General features: G+C 30.6%; 1 protein-coding gene and 1 long non-coding RNA gene across 20 annotated transcripts in view; both read right to left on the minus strand.

The window, feature by feature from the left end:
- The window catches only part of LOC143246759 (uncharacterized), a 28,843-nt gene extending 13,919 nt beyond the window's left edge, over positions 1–14,924 (minus strand). For 8 of the 10 annotated variants that reach the window (XR_013026139.1, XR_013026138.1, XR_013026137.1 and 5 more), the window contains exons 1-2: positions 14,835–14,924; positions 4,373–4,407 (exon numbers count right to left, since the gene is read on the minus strand). This is a non-coding gene — a long non-coding RNA (uncharacterized LOC143246759). The remainder of the gene's footprint in view (positions 1–4,372; positions 4,408–14,834) is intronic. The other 2 variants (XR_013026130.1, XR_013026131.1) reach the window with 1 other exon arrangement.
- Positions 1–16,689, minus strand: part of LOC143246752 (synaptonemal complex protein 2-like) — a 253,052-nt gene that overhangs the window by 26,377 nt on the left and 209,986 nt on the right. The gene's annotated exons all lie outside the window — the stretch shown is intronic.

The following is a 16,689-nucleotide window of genomic DNA, read 5'->3' on the forward strand; positions in this document are numbered from 1 at the left end:
CTATCTGGCACTGATGTGGCACCAAGATTCTGTATCTGATATTGTATATAGAAGATAAAAAAAAACCATAACTGCTCCTCATTAGGCCAGGCAAATGTGAAAGAAAAGATGAAAGCCTACTGGATGAGTATAAAGAGATACAGTATTGGGTCTAACAAATACCCAAAGGGGAGCAAAGAAGCAAAAGTGTGGTTAAATTCTACTGATGCTACAATATTCACTAGAGGTTTCTAATATGGGTCCATCTTATATAAACGGGAACTTCATTGTAGAGTACAGTTTTCATGTTTCATTTACATAGCTCCAGAACTTTCTACATGAATATTAAATGCTTTTTTCAGTAAAATTTTATGTTTTATCTATTAATTTCTCTACCCCAATACTAAGTGTAGTGTAAAATGGAAAGATAAAAAGTATATAATAAATATCAAGTTTTTCTTTCTTTATAAAATGACTACGTATTGTAATAGACAATTGCACACTATTTTATCTTGTAACCAAAGCTGAGAGAGTTTTCAACTCTGGGTTAATTTTATTTAATTACTGTACACAGACCCTTTCAGAATATGCTGAAAGCTATTTATCACAGCTGGACAACTATTTATAAATGTAATAAAGCACCCCACAACTGAATTACCATCATAAGATGTAAATGCATATACTAGAAAACTGAGCATCCTAATAAATTTTTTCAAGTTTTTTTATCTAACCTTACAAGTTTTTAATTTTTGCATTATAGTTACTTTTATAACAATAAATAAAAAATATACATAAAACCAAATATTTAGTATTTTATCTTGAGTTTAGCCTTTTTAACATCAACAACAAAGCACTGTAAGCCTACTTTGCTTGACAATGTTGACAGTCAAAAGTGTTATTACTTTTTATTTCAAACAAGAACAACCTAAGCTATAAATAGGTTTTAAAACATTCTGTTAGCTGACCAAGGTGGACAGTGCAAAGGCAAACATTAAAACCAAAATTCAATATTTTCTAATCTAGGACCTAAACAAATTATCCTCATTGTGAATCTTATAGAGCAGAACCTGCTCTTTCCTGCTGTTATAAACTATCCAAAGCAAATGTCAATGAGAAATATAGAAATTTTGTGAAAGACACAATGAGGTAGAAGATGTAAGTTTGACTTTCTTCTTGGTAAACCAAAAAAATTGGAGATTATAAAATTTACATTAGGGGCCAGCAGTGTCTGAAATACAAGTTGTATAGTTGATGGTAAGTTCAGAAAATTATATAATATCAGAAAAAATCTAAAATGGTCAATGTGGTGTAAAGAAGTACCAAAAGATACAGAGATGTGATTATTGAGAATTTATTTAAATACTGTATGTGTGTTTTAATTAAGATAAGAATTACAAGCTATGTTGTGATGCCAAGTTTACTGATAAACACAGACAATAAAAATGTTCAATTTTGAATGTAATTCTGCACAAAAAGATCTTAACATGGATTTTTTAATCCCCTCCATACACATAGGGTTAAAACCAAGGGTAAATATGATTATGAAAATCTGATATATTTATCATTAGAGGAATAGTTTGTTTGTTTTTAAAGTTAAACACAAAGCTACACAATGAGATATTTATGCTATCACTATACGTATTCAATTTCTAGCATTTTAATTCTACAGACATACTGCTGAATGACTAACAACAAAGTTAGTATTCGGGTATTATTTCAATGAATAAATAGAAAAAGTTGTTTTTGTGTTTTTTTACAATTTCAGGTCAATAGAGGTAACAGAAAAAATTCACAAATATTTGTATTTTGTCCAGAAAATATGCTGTAAAGATAAAAAAATAGTTTTAAATCTACAATTTACATTATAAAAAGATGGTAAGTATAAGGAAGTTTAATTCAGATTATAATTCTAAAGAGATATTTTGATATTTTAATATTATTTCTGGGGTGAGGAATGTAATTTACTACTGAAAACAAATATAAAAACCTCAAGAAATTCCTTACCACACACCATAATGTAAAACATACAGTTTTAGTATTTCAACAAATGTTTAACAGAAAAACGTCTTTATAAAGTATTTCTTTACATGAAAGTTACTGACAAAAATATGCAGGAATAACATAAACAAGTCAGTATGAGGGAAATAGATAAATATTCAAGTGCTTTCAGGAAGTGGATTTCCCTCATAATGGGTAAATGAAAAATGACCATTATAAGCACACTCATCAGTCATGCAATCACTTCACCAAAAGTGGTCATCACACATTACTAAGAATATAACTGAAATTATGAAGTGACATTGTTTAGTTATGTGTAATAGTATAAGTGCCAGGAGAAAAACAGAATGTTCAATTTGGAAATAAAATTGGATTATAAGAAATTTGTTTGTACAAGTAGTAAAATGTATAACAAGCTGTAAATTTATCAATAAAAGCACTTAATGATACTGGAACTGTCACAGTGAAATATTAATAACAAATTGAAGTGAAATCCAATAGTAACACATAAATATACAGATAAAAAGAATTTAACTTAACAACAAGTCTTAAAACATTATTAATTCAATAATTTTCTAAGATTCTCCAGACCGATTGAGTTAGAGGACAATGATCATTGTGGTCAAGGTTCATACCACACGGGGTGACAATGTTTACAAAACTGATCCAAAAGGACTTTTCTACTTCTCCATTGGATTTTCATTTAATACTAATGATAATCATGCTACTGATGGAGAGCTCATGCTGGTTAAAGTGTGTAGCAAAAGAATGTTTTTGGTTTTGATAAAAAATTTGCAATTATTAAACCATCCTCTAAGGATAGCTTTGGTTTGTCTGTTAATCCAACATACAATACCTGTGGTTGTATTTGTTGTTCAGCAGTGGATTTTGAGCTTAAAGATCAACTTTTGTATACCTTACTAGTTTTTAAATGTTGGGCAGAGAAATAGTATTTTTTGTAATCTTAGAAGTCTGACATAAAACTTTCTTACAATGAGCAAATATTTTGTGGCACAATACAATGGTGTTTTGCATAAACAAGGATATCAAAAAGACTTTCTTTTTGGAAAAAAAATTTCAGGAAAAGTTTGTTCTAAACCAGTGGTTCTCAAACTTTTGGTCTCACTCCCTTACACTCCTAAAAATGATTGAGGATCCCCAAAGAGCTTTTGTATATGTGGGTTATATCAATTGATATTTACCTTATTAAAAATGAAAACTGAGAACTTTTTTAAATTCTTATTTATTAATTAATTTACAAATAACAATAATAAATCCATTACATAATAAACATATTTTTATAAAAAATAACTATATTTTCCAAAAAAAACAAAACATTTTAGTAATAATGGCATTGTTTTACATTTTTGCAAGTCTCTTTAATGTCTGGCTTAATAGAAAACAGCTGGATTCTCGTATCTGCTTTTGCATTCAGTCTGTTGCAATATGTTGTTTTGGTTGAAGCATATGAAGAAAATCCAGCCTCACATAGTTATGTATTTGGAAAAGGGAGGAGTATTTTAACAGGTATGTATTTGGAAAAGTGAGGAGTATTTTAACAGCTTCTTCAGATAACTGTGGATATTCTTCTTTGATACTAAACCAAAACTCAAGTTTTTCAAAGGTTAGTTGCAATGTGGAATCTGAAACCATAACTTTTCATACTCTGTTACATTAAAATCTATTGGTTTATCCTGCACATTAAATGGATCTTTTACCCATGTATGATTTTGTAGCATCATGCATGGGTCATTTGGAAAATACCAGTTATGCAGATATTTCAAATGTTGAAAAATTTCATTATACAATATCAACAAATCACATTTCTTAATATCACCACCAATCTTGTCAAACAAGTCTTTAAGTACTGGGAAGCTGTTAAGCTCACAATCACAGATATAAAATTATAAAATTAGTACTGTAAATATGAAGAGTGAATTTAGACTATTTAAGAATGTTTACACGTTCTATAATGGAAGAAATAATATTCATTTTATCTGTTGTTTAGCATCACACTAAAGGAAAACCAGAATTTATTCAGAAAATTGTAAAAAATTCAAAACAATTTCATTAAGGTACATCAAGACAAAATAAAATCACATTTTCTTTTTCCACAATTTTCATAACTTCTCTAAATAACTTATGAAAATTAACTTTATCATATATTAATATATTTGTAGTATATTTAAAGGTATGGTTATGAAATACTGTCAGAGAAATATGTCATTCTATATTCAGTTTGTAATGGAGAATATGCAAAACACTTGTGTGGACAGAACTGTACTTTATTTACTGTAAACACTAACGAATGAAAAACACAAAAAACATTAAACTTTATAAAGATTTTTTTCCATCAACAAATATTGATTTTATAAATTAGCAAAATCCAACTCACCACCAGTGTTGAACAACATCTTCCCCAAATGCAGCCTAATTAGAAAAATTTAGAAAAAGAAATTACCTCATTAAATGAAAGATATGTGCATTTCTAGTAAACATACATACATAAAATACCTTTCATATCCTATTTACTATAGGGTGTTCAGAAAGTCACTGTGCACTTATATATTTATTAACAGACATGTTTTAATATAGAATACAGGGTAAATATGAATGACAATGATAAACAATGTTGAAAGTGAACCTCTTGGCATCAATACAGGCTTGGATCCTTCTTAATTTGTTTCTAAACACCCCTATCAGTTGCTGGCTTGAAATAGACTGAATGAATGCTGTTATCGCTGCTTTCAAAACTGCACAATGACTTTCCAAACACCCTGTATAATGTATAGTAAATTTAAGACATTTAAAGTAACTAGGCCTAATATATTTATTTAGAATAATGAATATCAAAAGCATTAACATGTTATTAACTAAAACAATTACTGAACTTGTCTTGAATATAAGTTAACAAGAAATACTCATTATTTCACTTAAATGTTTTGAGGTTTTATAGCACTGTTATTCATAAAATATGTTTTATATTTATTTGTCTCAAATATCCAGAACCTAACAATCACACTTCTAACTCTACTGAAGTATGAAATATAATAACAAAATAAACAGCACTTTCATTCCACTGCAAAGTTTTTAAATAAACAAACATATACTCTTCAATTTCAGTAACTTATTATGCAGATCTTAACATTTTAAAAATAACTTCAAAATGTAGCAGCCTGATTTATGAAGTTTAGATTATATGAAATTTATAAATTTTATGATTATGATCAATTCTTTAGGTAATCTGAAAACACATATATTTGTACTTGTAATTATATTGAAATCAGTTCCAAACAAAGATTATAATAAAAAATCAAAATCCTTGAAGATATGAATGTTAGCAGGTTTGTGTCACCAGAAAAAGAAATAATTATGAAATTTGGATTACTGGTCTTTCTATTATACAGTTTGAACAAATGTTAGTAAATGTGAATAGCATTCACTTCACTGAGTTCAAGATAATCTGCATGTAGCTAGACACTGTTGATTTCATATGGTAAAGCCTCCAATGAGGAGAATTTCAGTAACAAGTGGCAGTAAAACAGAGTATTGTGGGAATGCTCTTTCTAAAATGAACATTTAGGGAGCTGAGTAGGTTAAAAGAGCTAAATTTGCAAGTTCTGAGACAAAGAAAATAAAGATACTCTTAATTATAGACTTTAACATATTTCTGGAAATGTATTGTCCTGGTCTTAATTTTTCACAAGTTAGTGTATTTTAATTATAATAGTTAGGAATGGGAATTTTTTAGGCAGACTTAAGCCTAAAGTTAGGCTTAATACTAGACTGTATGCTAAACTTACTATTATTTTGAGGCAGTAATAATAAATTATAAGTTCATACAGTTACTACTTAACATTCCATAAATTGAAAGTATACTTCCAATAATACTTACCTCCACTGATACTTATAACTATTACTCATCTGCCAGGGTTTCTTCCTTTGTCCATCTAAGCACTGGTCTAATTTTTTCTCACTTGCTCCAGTCTTTTATATCACTTTCAACTAACCTCGCTAATATTTATTTTGTGATACTCTACACCTATGTCAATGTTCCCTCTATCCAAGTACTGTACAAAAGGATCTTATTCAGATAATTTTATCACTTTTTCAAGAGTGACTCCATCACAGTCTCTAAAACCAGCTGTCGTGTGCACATGTAGAGGGGAGGAGGGGATCAGCACAGTAAGTACATTTTCAATGTTGGAAAATGTTGACTTCCAAAATACATTTACTTCTGCTGACACTTCTAGCTACAATCCCACAATAAGATGATGAAAGGGCCAGTGAGGGCATTATCCATACAAAAAGCATCTGCATAGATCATGGGCATACCATGATAAAATTAGTAGCCAAGTAGAAGGACTGCACTACATCCAGAACATGTGTTCAACACCTTGAACTTAGTTCCTGTATCAAGGATGGAGTCACTACAGGCCAGCCCCAACCAGACAGCCAAGGTTCCACTAATTGGGAATGAAATTAAGGGCTCTTGGTCCTTACATCCCATATTGGTGGCTAAGGCAACATTACATACATATTGAATTTAAACCTGTAGAAATAGAGCGGTGTGTTCCCAACCAACAGAATTACAAGAAAGTAAGCAACATGAAAACAAAGAAATCTCCTCCACCTGATGAAAGCTGAAAGTCAACACCCTAGCCTCTGAATGATAGGACTATGTATGCTATACTCAAAGGAACACAAATCATCTGGTCTGGAATTATGAACATTCATCCTCACTCACTAAACAAGTGGGCAAGGACCATTACTCTTGCCAAGAATTATGGGGAAAGCATAGAACAACTTTGCTCAACTAAAAACTCAGGATGGGACTATTCCATGTTCGAATTACAGAGATAGATGGCAGTCTTTCATGAACAATGTACTGAACCAATACTGATCAAAAGAAAGGGCTATGCACACCTCATCTAATTAGACAAGCATTAAATGTAAGCTGATATTACAAATAGGAACCTGCACGATCTGATGCTGCTCCCATCAACATCTGAGAGAGAGAGAAGAAAAAAAAAAATCCAGGGACCCAGATAGGAGAACCCCAACTTTGACCTTTTCTTTGATAGTGGAGGAATTAAATCTAAGGCTATGGAGGAAAAGTCTCTGTCCACCATCCTAGTGACTGGAAACTACATGTGGTAAGAACTCCTTAGCTACAGTAGTAGAATCTGTGAGGTAATGGACATTGGGAAGTACTGAGGAACAGAGCTCTGGAATTTATGCAACAGATAAATCAAGTTCCCTAAATTTTTAAAACCAAACCAAAATTATTCTACCTAATAACCATCAAGGACATGCAGGATCCACTTTATCTTCAGTTATGATAGTTCCTGAGTGGGAGTCCAGCATAGAATGGTAATACCACCTGGTGAGCTCCAGTGTGGTCTCATGAAACACTTCATTTTTACAGAACCTTTTGCAACATGTATAAATTGAAATAATGGCTGATAGTGAAGAATTTGTTTGATATAAGAACAGCAGTCTAGGAAACACTCACCACAGAGTGGGACCCTGTGAAAGCAAGGTAAGTGACCTTGAACAGTAGAAATAAATACTCTTACCACTATAAATAATCTAGTAGAAATGGTTAAGAGGGCTAAAGGAATTGATAGAGGTCCAAATACCAGTCTGCACAATGAATTCTAGAAGGCAATTTAACATGGCATAGAAAAGAGAAATCTGATTAAATATGACTCACCAAAAATATCTCACCTTCAAAGAGAGTCCATAATAAAAGGAGTAGTCTAGTATCTCTAAACATTGTCTTTTTGTAGTCAGTCACCAAGCCAGCAAGACGTGCTAAACTCCCTCTGCTATTATGCTGTTTTCACTGCCAAGACCAACTTTGCTAGTTACCTCAATGGCCTCGCTGGTAATTGTCAATGAACCACTGTCGCAATATATGCTGCTACAAATTACCACTTTTATTGCTCAGGCCATGCCTGATGCAACCATACTCTTCCAGGACCCAAATCCTTTGTCAAAGTGGAATTCTCCTCCAGTCCTCTACACCAGATGATCTATCCTATTTATGTAAACCCTGAAACACTGAAATCAATGTCAGTTGTTTGCCCATGAAGAGCTCTATCAATCTATTCTGTTTTTCTCAGAGGCGTTGACACATCCATTCACCCACCAGAAATCACACATGCTGTAGAAAACCAATCCAAGACCAAAATATACGCCATTCACCAGATTTTTTCCTAGCATACCAATCAAGCCACTAATTTCATCAAGATAGTTACAACCTCTAAGCACAGTGCTGACTACATTTTATGCAATGGGTGTTAGTATCACATATTCCACTTCAGTGCCAAATGAACTTGTCATTGTTTCATCAAACCACAGATATCTAAACCCTCCAGACAATCACAACATAGACGATCAACTGATGACTTCCCACAGCCAATCACCGATTTTCCACTCAACCAACTAGCCAGGAAAAGCATGCAAACTCACTCATGCAACTCTGCTAACCTCCACTGCCAGCAACATCCCAAAACTCAACACCAGGATGAAAGACAATGACACTTAGACTGATGACAACTTCAACCTCCAACAATGACCTAATCTGAAGAAGAAATGTAACAGATCCTGTCAGACCCCAAGTTTAACCTCATGGGTTACAACCACATGCCAAACTCACACCATGCAAGTTACAACTATCCAATGTTTTAGTTGAAACAGACAACCAGATCACAAATGCTCAGGAGACACAAACTAAAACTGCAAGAAGTCACAAATCAACCCAGACAACCAAAGAAGAACATACAGTGGACTCACCTCCACCTTCATGATTGTCCTCATCACCTCTGAGCATCAGATGTGAATGCAAGTTCAACCTGAATTTCCATCAAAATGTCTGCAGAAAGCAACTTCTTTACTGACTTAAAGGAACCAGAACCCCCCCCCCCTAATCCATTTTGAATAAAAAAGGGGGACATCTGCCTTAAGGATTTCTTGGATAAGGAATGCATAATTAGAAAATGAGGTACAGAACCTGATTGGAATGTTGATTGTACAGCAATGTTTCTTTTCAATTTTTTCACAAGTGGGGGTATCCATAATAAAGACGTTATATTTCAGTGCCAACACTTTCTTAGGCATTCTAAAATAGGTTGGTTATTTTTTATTATCCAAAATGTATGTCTTTTATTGTTAATACTTACATTTTCTATTTTATCAAGTAAAATATTAAGTAATTTATTTAATAATATAGCCAGTTGTTTGATAATTGTTTTTTATTGAACTGGAAGTAAATCTAAATTTAATTGAAGATTTATATAATTTTGGAATAGCATAAAGAAATGGCAAATCTTCATACGAATTATGTTTAGAAGAAAGTTCATGATAAGCTTTAATGAAATTATTAATCACTGTATTTTTGGGTTAGTTAACAAGTTTAAAGTTTGTTTATTATTAATTTCTTTTGTCATAGTTACTGTACAGAATGTTTTACAAATTATACCAATGTTACAGTTAGCTTTATCAATAAGAACTACAACATTGTTCTTGTAGTTCTTTAATGTTTTTTGGTTGATTAAATGATAACTCTATATGATATTCTTTTAAATTTGTGGGATAATTTTATTTTTATTTTTTTAAGTATATATAATTTCCATTCTAAAAACCACCTAGCTGTAATATAATTAAGTTTTAAAATATATTCATCATTATTATTTCAAGATATTTTAGAATATTATTCTTATCACATTTTGTTGCTATTCTGTATTTAGTTCCTTTTTTGAGTATATCACATAATATTTTATCTTTTATAATATTAAATTACCAATAATAATATGTTTATGAAAAGTATCAATAAATAAACTATTTTCACATTCACAAGGTATATTATTAAAATCATCTACATTTAAATTAGTTAAAAACCTTTACAATTATATAGTAATGGACCAATCAGGACTTCTTACTTATAACTGACAGTAGGCTTTACATTTTTACAATAAAAAATATTGTTTATAGCTTGATGTTAGAAATCTGCAAATCATTGGATACTTTATGTCTAAAATTAATTATCAAATATGAAGGTTTTACTTCCTGTTTCTCTTTTTCAAAACTCAAAACATCATTAACTTTTAATTGATATTTTATAATGTGTATAAGTAAGTGTTTTGCATCCACATCTTGCTCTCCTATTTTATTTTATAATGTCTATAAGTAAGTGTTTTGCATCCACATCTCGCTCTCCTATTTTATTTTATAATGTGTATAAGTGTTTTGCATCCACATCTTGCTCTCCTATTTTATTTTATAATGTCTATAAGTGTTTTGCATCCACATCTCGCTCTCCTATTTTATTTTATAATGTCTATAAGTAAGTGTTTTGCATCCACATCTCGCTCTCCTATTTTATTTTATAATGTGTATAAGTAAGTGTTTTGCATCCACATCTCGCTCTCCTATTTTATTTTATAATGTGTATAAGTAAGTGTTTTGCATCCACATCTTGCTCTCCTATTTTATTTTATAATGTCTATAAGTAAGTGTTTTGCATCCACATCTCGCTCTCCTATTTTCTAATCTTATATGAGACTAGTGAATAGTTAACACTGATTGATGTGTATTCCTACCGCTATGTAGGTCCTACTTCAGCAGTCACCTACAAAACCTAGGATAAATTTTATAATCCCATGTTGTAACTTGTACCCAAAGATCTTTTTTAAAAATATGTAGCATATTTTGTTTAATTTTAATGTGTTTTATTTATGTCTCAAAATTTATGGTTATAATATAATTAATCAGAGGTTGGGATTTGCTGTTTTCAATGCAGTCCTTCCTCATGATTTTGTTTGTTTACTTTTGTGCTTCATTTGGATATAATTATTTAATTTCACTAATTCATACACACTTAGATATACATTGTCCAACTGAGACCTCCAATGTTTAACAAACAAGATGCTATAACATAAAAGTATTCACATAACACGATAACCTTTGAAGTTTCAAGAAAGATTACATCAAAAACACTACAGCAATTGAACTATACACATAACATACAACTCTTACCTATGTAAGCAAAGAAATATGATATAACTATTACTTTTAAAATAATTAACTTTTAACACTATTGTTATGAAAACTAAATATTCATTAAATGTTACGTCACTAAATAAAGTAATTAATAACTGTTAAGCTAAAGTCTTGTATATCAAACAGTGACAAAAAGTAAAATGTATGAGACCAGTATTAGGCCAAAAGAAGAACTGAGAACTTATCAACTCAACTAACAACAAATTATGGATGTTGCAAAATGGGAATATGAAGAAACATCAATCTCAGTCATCCAAAGTTTCAAACAAAAAGAACATTGAGAAGTGAGAAAACTCATCACTATAAACTGAGGAAGGTTTAGAAACTGACAGAGATGGGACAGAATGATGACCAAATCCCCCAGTGCTATGGGATATGAGAAACAGATGAAAATAAAATCTTGGGAGAGGGTGATAAATCCTTTTGACAGTAACTTTGCCTAAAAGGTTTGACATTGCCTTAGACAAATAGTCGTTGGAGAAAGAGGAGGAGGGACAGGAATGGAAACAGGAAACAACAGAGGATAAAGAATGATGAGTTAAAGTCAATGGATAAAACTTGGCAGAACAAATTCCAGAACTTTATAAAGACTTTCTTTTGGGTTTCAAGGGCCAGGAAAGCAGAATTCACACTGTCATGAAGGCTACCATTTTAACAATATGATTATAATTGTGCTTTAAATTGACAAATGGGTACACAGTATTTATGTCAAGAGCTTAATTTGCAAAATAAATAAAGACAGTATTCAAAAACTATTTTGGTATATTTCTAATGATTTAATAAAATATATATTATATGTATCAATAAAACATCAACTGTCCAGGCCATGTTTTCAATTTCACAAATGTTTGGAATACTTTTCACTGACATAAATGTTCTATGCACAAAAAGATCAATGTCCCAGTCTGTGTCACATTTCCATTTCTTCTTTGACTTGATCCAATCATGGTTTTTCTCTTAATGACCTTTCAGAATAGATTCAGTTTCATCTCTACTGCTGCAGGTTTCACATTTTCCATCACTTGAGACTTCTAGGGTTTGTATGTCAAAGCACAATCGTTTTTCTCTTTTTCAGTTAATCTAGGTTTTCTCACTTTTCTACCAATTTTACTTTTGTTTAAATTGTAACTTTTCTGTTTCCAAATGCTTTTCTTACCCCTTTCACAAATATAATAATTTGTAGAATGATCTAGACTTACAGCACACTTCCAGTATGCTTATTAGATCATAAACTAGTTTTTGTGTCGTGTGTATCCTTTTGCTTAGGACATTCTCACCTTGGAGTTTACTTGGATTCCCGTCTCCACACTAGTTTGTCCATGTGACAAGACAGAAAGAATCTTCCATCACACTCTACAAATTTGGATACTTTATAAAGTGCTTTTCCAAAAGTGCATCTGCTCTTTTATTCTCTAAGTTGAAATCACTAAATGTACTGAAATTAGCCATGAACTCATTGTGAAGAAACTGAGTAAACTGTTTTGTGATTTCATCAGTGTTTATTTTAACTAACTCAACAAAGGAGTTGAGAATCCTATTCAGTTTCCTTTAAGAAATGTAACACTTTATAACAGCAGGACTGGCTGGGAAAAAGCAGATATTGTCTCTTACTACAGCTTATTATAATTAGCACTTTTTCAACAACGTCTTGGCCATTGCTAGTAATTCTGTTCTATACTGTATTCTGAACACCATTTTTGTGCTTGTCACTTAATTCTAATTAAGAAAGAAGCCTTGTTGAAGAAAACCTAATGTCGATTTTATTATAAGCCAAGAGATCATCTTCCTGCAATTTATATCAATCCAATTTGAGCTTTGCATTCAATGTTTTCTATATATCTGGTTTCACAACAAGATTGAGCAGTTTTTTGTGATGACAAGAAACCTACTTGAAGTAAAATGTATCTCAAGGCAGCTGCTGTGGATATTAAAACATTTATTAACATGACCTAAGAAGGTTTAAACGTTGTTCTCTACTTTATTTTAATAAAAGTTTTAACACCTGAACCAGCCATCTTAAGATACATGAGCACAGTTTTCATCATGGTTTGGACATCACCACCCAGAAGAAGAGTCATGGGCTTGTCTGATTGCATTTTCTCAAGATAAGGTTGAACTAGCTGCTGACAAGGGGTGATTGCTACAGTGATATCAGTGTGTTTTATCAAACTGTACCAAAATAATCAGACAAAGACTATTTTAAGAAAAGGCCTATTGAGTTCCTTTTACAAGACATCAGACATATATTAGGTCTAAACACAGGTTCATGATACAGATTGATTTATTTGATACAATGTAGAAAAAAAATTATTATATTTTTATGATATATATGTATGTATATCATCAGTGAGTGAACACACTGAAAATGTCTACTCAAAACCACTAATAATAGACCTACAACAAACAGATCTATTTGAAAAACGAATAAGTTAATGATTTACTGGGCCTAACAACAATACATTGGAATGAGCAGCCACATACCCATGTGTGGCTTCACAGTTCCCTGCCTAAACTGATAACTCTTATCATTCAGTATCAAATAACAATTGATGTTGAAAAGTTTCATGCAAGCAATAAAAAAACCAAAAAAGCCGGACACATCTTAACTCTTAACATCCAAGTGCCATATTGAGAGGCAGTATAGAAGCAGCCAGCTGCATTAGGATGTGATGTTGTAATAGGAACAATTACTAAAAGGAATGAATGTGTTTTTCTGACATGAACTGTACCTGTTAGGATTGAAAATATAAAACATTGGTCACGATGTTGAATATATATGGTATATTATATGATGAAATCAAAATTGTTACTGATAAGAAAACTGATTCAATAATCATGGAAGATTTTAATTTTACACATATTTAATGGAATCATATAGAATGTAACAGAGAGAAAGATTTATTGGAGTGGTTAAGATTTTCTATACCAACTGGTGCTGTTTTAGTTTCTAGAAGTACTTCAGGGATTAATGCTTGAGTTATCTTTTAAGTGTATAATTAGCAATTTATCTTAATTTGTTGGTGAAATTAATCTTTGGGTACATCTAGCTGTATTGAAGATTCTGAGGTACTACAGAATGAACTAAGTAAATTGGTAAGTTGAACAAATGTTTGGTAAATGACATTTAAATACAGTAAGTACAAGATAATTCATTTGACTTAAGTTAGATCACACATTCAATAAAGATAAAAACTAGCTCAAAGCATGAATAAAGAAAAAGGTCTTTATATGGTAGAAAACAATTCACACAAGCCATTCAAAAAAGTACTTCTTTGTTGCTATAAATATAGCTAATATAATTTATGATGTATTTTAAAACATCACAATTAAACGATTTAAAGAGATACTTCCTTATGTTAAGTCTCACTTGGAATGCTATGAACAATTTTGGTCTTGTTATCCAAGATACTGACTTAATGAAATGTGTTCAACTAGGATTATTCCAGGGATGGAAGGATTACTTTACAGGGGCAGGGTAAGATCTTTCATCTTATTTTGTTAAGTTATACTCTGATGATAACTTAAAAGGACAACAGATTAGGTCTTGGAATGAACCAAATGAATTACATTTAAGGTAATTTCATTTTTCTAACAGGTTCATTGAGTTATGGAACGAGTTGTTGTGAGTAATTACTTACAGTAACAATACTTCTCTAAAATCTGAGATGTAATATTACAAGCAACATCTTATAGCTACATTGAATTTGCAATAAAATACCTGTGTATAGTCATTAAAATCTACCTTGCATATCAACACTAATCTTAATACTACTATAAAAAAGAATTCTTACATTATACTTGAGGTTTCCTTGCCAATGTCAAAGAATGCATATACAGCCTGTTTTGATCTTAGAATCTGATTTGCACACACCATAGTCTGTAGTAAAAAGTATATCCAAATTTTAAAAAAATTAATAACAAATTATACAAATCAGTAACAGCAAAATTTGTTTATTTGGTACTAAAGTATTGGATGTTTCAATATTATTTTAATCTAAACAACTCAAAACTGACCCAAATGTCAAAATCCATAAACACACACAGTTAAGATTATAATTTGACTACTTGTAATTTATGCTTGAATTTTTTTTAACTTATCAACTTTTAATTTGGAAGGAACAACAACATGATGTAGTCATTATTAACCTGGTAAAAGAGCATTCTAAACAACAATTTTTCTTTCTGATGACCCACGAGTTTATGAACAAAATTATAAATACCTTGTACTTAAACTGATTACATGAAAAGTTATTTCAACAACTATAAAACTTGTTGTATAATATTACACAAACAAAGATTATTAACACAAACTAGCTCACCATTGGCAGTGCTATGGCTCAACTTTGAACTTTCCAATAAGAATATGACACAGAAGTTGTTTTATTAAAATTAGATTTTAACTTGATTGATAACTCTGAATTTCAGTTTTGCCTTAAAACCTGAGAATCAATTAAACCAACAGGTTTTATGATTGTCTTCAAAATATATACACTAATTACAGAAACAATATGAACTGTTCATCACATAAATGTTCTTAAGTTCTAGAAGTATCACTCTGTCTGGTTTAAATTTTGAGGATGAAATAAATATTTTACTATTAATATTTCAAAGCATCTGTTGGTACAGAAGTTAAGCTGTCTTTAATATCTACCCTTACTATGATTACATAGTATATCTACCCTTACTATGATTACAATTAGTAAAATTTGTATTTCTACCAAACCCCTTTCTTACAACAATAACTGACTCAATGTCACTGACCTTCCAAGAATGTGTGGAAATGATCCTGTTATAACATTAATCCATGATATCTGTTACAGCACATTTCAAACAGTTATAAACAGGACTTACAAAATCAGAGTGATGCACAACTCTTTTTTTATCATAATTTAATTACCACATTCTTTGTTATTATTATTCAATGTTCTATGACCATTCTTGCACGTAAATTTCATAAAATAAGAACATTCATTTCATGTTACTATTATTAATTTATCTGTGCATAAAGAATGTATTTTCCATAAATGCATTGCTGATAAGTTTGATCCTTAGTGTTAAATGAAAACAAGTGAGAGAACATAAACAATGTAGAAAAAATATACAATCCAAAAGTGAACAATAAAATGATTACAAACCAGAATATACAAAAAGGAGGAATCAGTAAAATTACACTTTTCTAACAATTTTAATTAAATGATGAACTAATATGTAGTATTTTGATTTGTATTTTACTAACTAAAGAGAAGCTATATTCATATAGGATTTTCTATAACTCGGTGACAATTGGTAAATCAAATAGGCTTCACATTTATATTTAATATTGTGATGAATTAAGTGTAATACCTGAAGAAAACTTTATTTTTATTTTATATATTTCAGAATGAAAATGTTTATTTTCAACAAAAGTTTAAAACAAAAAATAAATGTTGTCTTTATGTACTAAATTAATTTATATTAAGCATATTTCAAATATAGAAGGAGTTACTTAGAATAAGAAAGAGTAATACCATTGTCACCATTTTATTATGTTTAAATAAAATTAATTCTCTTCTTAGTAGCAAAATATTTAAAATTTTTATTCAAAAAATCAAAATCCTAAAATTCAGTATATAATTAAAAATGAAATATAAATTATGACAGTATATA

This window comes from Tachypleus tridentatus, chromosome 3 (genome assembly GCF_004210375.1).
Source record: "Tachypleus tridentatus isolate NWPU-2018 chromosome 3, ASM421037v1, whole genome shotgun sequence".
Taxonomy (NCBI): Eukaryota; Metazoa; Arthropoda; class Merostomata; order Xiphosura; family Limulidae; genus Tachypleus; species Tachypleus tridentatus.